Genomic DNA, 5,829 nt, shown 5'->3' on the forward strand with positions numbered 1-5,829 from the left:
CCCCAATAAGTTCTCCCTGTAAAACCAATCACAAGATTACATTCCTCAGACCCCAAAGAAGTGAGTAAGTTTTATGGCCTGTGTCAGGGCAACACCCACTCTGCTAAAAATATCATGGTAAAATTTCATAAGAAGTAAATAATGCACTGTTGCTTTGTGTTTCTGGGAAACCTTAAGGATTTGTTGTAGAAAGATATTTTGGTTTTCTTAGCCTGATGAAAAAGCATGCAAAGGAAAAAGTCATATTGGATAAGAGAAAGACTATTTGGGTATGTGGCCAGGAATGATGCACATTTTGCCACTTATTTCATTTTATGTTTTCATCTTTTTGGAAACGGAGGCAAGTAACTAGCCAAGTACATTTGAAGGGCATCCATAGTTCCAAATGCCTCTTCCTTTGTAATTTATTGATGAAGGACTAAGTAGCTCATCTAATTCATCTTGAGGAGATAGGAAAATGCTTATGGCAACAGCATTTTATCATGGTTGTAAGGCTTCTGAAAACATAATTCCAAACGATAGGAGTGGTTTGCAGAGCCATCTGGGAGGAGATGGGCTGATTAGGAATGTCTGGGGTCTTAGAAATAAATTCAGGTGAAGTCGAAGCATGTTTTCCAGATCTGGTAGATTTTCGTAAGACGATTTATGGCTGGTGTAGTTTAGCAGGCTTCTCATAGAGCAGTGGAGTTCCTGTGTTCTACATCCTTCCCACCAGGGCCCTTGTCTTCACCCATTCTCACACCATTTCTGCGTGCAATGTTTCCCCAAATTCACTGTGTATCAGAGTCACTGGAGAAACAAAACAAAACAAAAAAATTGATCCCCAGAGCTTGCTCTATACTACTGCATGAGAATTTCCTGGGCTGAGGCCCAACAATCTGTATTTTTACAAAGCTCTCCAGATAATTCTGATAAGCAGCCAGGTTTGACAATCTGAGGTGTGGTGGAAAGAATTCTATTTGCATCTAAGCTCAACCATCAACTACCTAAGCAACTTTAGAGACACCAACTCTTGGGCTATCAGGAAACAGAGAAAATGATGCCTACATCACAGGGCTATTGAAGAATTAAAGGAAATTACATAGGTGATCTATCCCACTGCAAATTTAGTAGGCTGCGTTAGTTAATCCTCTGCTGATGACCTAGCAGCTTAAAAGAGTTTTTTTTTAACCTAAAAAAGTGTTTAACTTCCTCTTCTGTGTTTGATTCCTTATGAAACTTGGTTTCCCCTTTCGTCAGTTACCAAGGATCAGGCCATATGTAGATGAATCATAAGACCATTATGCCATGTGTTCCAAGAGCCTTCCAAGTGCATTGCTGCAAGAAACGCTCAACATTTAATGTATATTGTTTTTCGATATCTCTTTCCAAATTGCCAGTACAATTTCCATTTCTGGGAAATTACATAGACATGTCTGGATCCAGTTCTTTTATCTTTGCATTTCCAACTGGTCTGTTTTCCTTCTTTCTTCCCATCGAATTATTATATTTTGACAGTTTTAAGACCAGCTCTTCCTTGATCTTTTCCTTCCTATAATATACTGAATTGAAATGAGCCCATTTTCCTTAGTGAGCCTTCTCTCCAAACACAAAATACTCTGAAGTTCAGATTATCCTTCTGTGAGTGGGTTAGCATCACACAAAGTTTGTGGTTTCATCCATCATAAACAAGAGTGTTTTAAATGAACTCTGTTTCTTGTCTCCCAAGAATCACAGAAAGGTTGAGGGAAAGTGAAATAAATTTTCAGAAAGAAAAGTTACTTATTAAAAATAGCAGTGATAAAAATATGTAGATTGATTTAGGAGGAAGAATTTGTAAATTGTTTTAACTTAAAAGGAAACGCTCTTGCAGGCATTCACAATGAATCAGGGGGAAACACTTTGGCTTCTTCAAAAAGCTGTTTACTCTCTTTGGTGTTCACAAAACATATCCAACAAAAGCCTCTTCTCTTATGATGCGAGGGAAGAAGGCACACTGCATTTGAGAGCATCTGATCATACTTGACTCAGGAATGTTACGGGTTTTGGTTGTGTGCCCAGTTGATCTGAGCATATTAGCAAACACAGTAATAGTATTAGCTGCTGACAGGTTTGGTATCAAACACATCCATTTGCAAAAATAGAAGAAATACCACATTCACATTTTTCAATGCTCCCCTTTACTTAAATACTGCAATGTGGTTTGAGTTGTGAATCTATTGAAGACATCTTTGATGAATCAACAGTCAAGGCATATGTAGAAAGTGATTTGGAAACAGTTCCCTGGGTTGTTGGTGGGGGAAGGGAGATAGTGTTGGGGCATCTTGCCATTCTCGTTCCTGCTTTTTCATTGGCCCCCGCCGCTTCCTAAGTCTATCTGCTGTTAAATGAAGATAACTCCCTCTCTCCTACCCCAACCTCTCTCAGGGTATTCTGGAGTATGATAGACTAATTGCAAAGAAATGTGACCTTCTTGGATAACTGGTACCATCTAAATACCATGCATTATTCCCCTGTCAGACACTCTAAAATAGGATGAGCCAGGCTGAAGTCTTCCAAAAGCTGTGGAGGATAAATAAACTCACATTCCAACTCAAAACTCAACAACGACAAAAAAAAACAAGCATAGTGAAAAATGATAAAGATCAGCCTCCGCTGTTACCTTTTTCATTCATACCATTGTCCGTTTGGGGTCTATGTCATGGGGATGGTTCCTATGCCAATCCTAATGATAAAGCTTGAGTTTGGTTTACATCTGTGCTGTGATTATTCATCTCCTTTAAAGCACTATTTCTTACTTTATCAGCCAGGAAGGTGGGAAAAAATAATCTCTAAAATTCTATAGTTTTTCACCTTTCTCCTTTGGAGCTATTATAAGATAGTAAATTGATAGTAAAACTGAGAGCGGGACAGTTGGGCTCTACTTTGAATTTTCATAGAGCTTCAGCTTACCTGGGTTTTGGCTGTCCCTATATAGAAAATATATATCAGTGGTCTTCAGCGTTTTTGGCACCAGGGACTATTTTTGTGGAAGACAGTTTTTCCACAGATGGCAAGGGGCATATGGTTTTGGGATGCAACTGTTCCAACTCAGATTATCAGGCATTAGATTCTCATAAGGAGTGTACAACCTAGATCCTTCACACGGACAGTTCACAACAGGGTTTGCGCTCCTAGGAGACGCTAATGCTGCCACTGATCTGACAGGAGGGGGAGCTCAAGCGGTAATGTTCACTCGCCCGGGGCTCACTTCCTCCTCCACTTCCTCCCGAATGGCCAGGTTCCTAACAGACCACAGACCAGTATTGGTCCATGGCCCAGGGGCTGGGAACCCCTGACGTGGTTGATACCTGACTCCTCAGGAGACAGGCTTTTGGAAGCAAACTGGAACACCAGATAGATGCATTCCCACAGATGCTGAAGTTGGAAGAGAAAGAAAAACATTTCTTTTTCTGCTGCTGCTTCTGCTATGAGAGATGGTAGCTGCAGCCAAACCCACCATTCTTGGGTCAAGACAATGACTTTGGGAGTGTCACACATCAGTGGTAGTGATGTGGTGGTGGCAGGGACACCAACCACTATTTCCTGACCTCTGGATTCCAGCTATGTGGGTGAGCTTGAACTGGTTAAGCCCAACTGTGGATCCCTGCCTCATGCTCCTCCACATCTTTCAATAATTTTGTAAGCACATAATTCCTCGCATTAAATCCCTTTCATATGGACATATCCAGAGTAAAGAGTTTGTGTCTTGCACTGAAATCTGATGAATTCTGAATTTGGAATCTAAATCGAGGTTTAACACAGGCGCTGTATTGCAGGGGATTTATCTTCACATCAATATGATAAGGTAAGTATTATCCTTCCCATTGGTTACATGAAAGAACTAAGGTTCGGTGAGATGGAATTGTTTGCTCAAGGCCACACAATTTGAAAGTCACAGAACCCAGAGTCAAATGCAAATCTAATTACAAAGTGTCTGTATCTAACTACTCTGTTAAACAGTGACGCCATGGGATCAAGTGTGTAATAATAGTGTACAAATAGCTGAATATTTATGGTTGCAAATGTGCTTTAAACTTCATGAAGGAAGAGCCTGTATCTTATACCTCTTTGATAAGACTCCCCAGTCCCAGAATATAGCTCAGTATTTGGCACATAGAATAGATCCTTGATAAGTTACTGCTGAATGAATAAATGAATGGTATTGTGGTGAGTCCTGTCAAGGAAGGTGACACCATATGATGGCCACCTTGTGAGGAAGTGACTATAGTTTCCAAATGGGCTTTATTAAGATGCTTCTTACTCCTCAGGTGTTTAGTCGCCACGGCTAAAAGCCATTACAAATATTTTTGTTTCCTGTGTATATAGTTACGGTTTTTGTTGGGAAGAACGGCTTATCAACAAGTTCTACTGGCACATAACCTTCATCAAACAATAGAACATTCAGTCTATTAGGATGGGCTGTTAGGTCTTTCTAACTCAGCCCATCTTAGAGCAGCTCTTTTCTAAAAGAGTCTTTCTTTTGCAACTTATAAGTTAGTAAGTTTTTAAGCCCAAATTCAAGGACATGGTTCTACAAGAATCTTTGCAAACACCCTGCCTTAATTTATGGACTTCAGAAGCCAATGGTGACACCCATAAATGTCTTAGCAACTTTCTCCGTGGATTCCTCTGTGCCCATTTGGAATCAAGTTTTCTTTTACTATATAGTTATGATAATTTTCAGTGGCCCTTGCCTTCTCACAGGGCTTTCTGGCCACCAAATCTGCTATATTCTACACATTTTCTTGGAATTGCCACATTCATGTGTATTTTAGCAGGAAATTTGATCCACATGTTTCTGATTCACCTATGGTTAAGTCACCAGACAATTTTGGAAGAGCAGCCTGATGGCCAGAAAGTCTTGGTAGATAGAGTCTCTCTTTCCCTTTAGAAACAGAAAGTTGAGTATGTGAAGTACAAGCTCCCCGAATCCTGCCAGGCCTAGGCTGTTGGTAAAACCCAGGCCTCAGGAGGCTTCAAAAAATACTACTTTCTCAAGATATGCTCCTGGCTAGGTATGCCAATTGCCTTTGGAAATAATGTCCGGGAGCACTTCGAAAGGTGATGGCCTGGATCCCTCCCTGACTCCATCTTAGGACTCTCCTACCCTCCAAGCTTGCTCCCCACTGAGTGGCCAGTGTTTCCCCAGGTTTCTCTGTTCTAACCCCCAAGACTGTTGCCACAGCACATGATACCAGTGACGGGCTGGGATATGCCTTCTGCACTGCCCAAGTGGCTATGCCATGGTCAGAGGAACACTGGTCAATGAAAACCCACAGCAGAACCCGATGCTCTGTCTGCCCACAGATCTGCCTTGATGTGGAGCAGGGCCGTCCCACACATCTGGTCTGTCTCCCTAATAAATGAATCATGCACAACCGTCATTGTATGCAGCAAATTGAGATATTTGGCAGGAACTCTGTGCCTTGACACTTCCTGAACTACCGACATTTGGGCAGTGACTCAGAAAAGAAGCGGGTAGTTTTACTGGCTGATTCTAAGACAGACTTGAAGGCCGGGTGTGGCGGCTCACGCCTGTCATCCCAGCACTTTGGGAGGCCGAGGCGGGCGGATCACAAGGTCAGGAGTTCGAGACCATCCTGCCGAACATGGTGAAACCCTGTCTCTACTAAAAGTACAGAAAAACTAGCTGGGTGTGGTGGCAGGGGCCTGTAGTCCCAGCTACTCGAGAGGCTGAGGCAGGAGAAAGACGTGAACCTGGGAGGCAGAGCTTGCAGTGAGCTGAGATCACACCACTGCACTCCAGCCTGGGAGACAGAGCGAGACTCCGTCTCAAAAAAAAAAAAA

This window comes from Mandrillus leucophaeus, unplaced genomic scaffold (genome assembly GCF_000951045.1).
Source record: "Mandrillus leucophaeus isolate KB7577 unplaced genomic scaffold, Mleu.le_1.0 Scaffold347, whole genome shotgun sequence".
Taxonomy (NCBI): Eukaryota; Metazoa; Chordata; class Mammalia; order Primates; family Cercopithecidae; genus Mandrillus; species Mandrillus leucophaeus.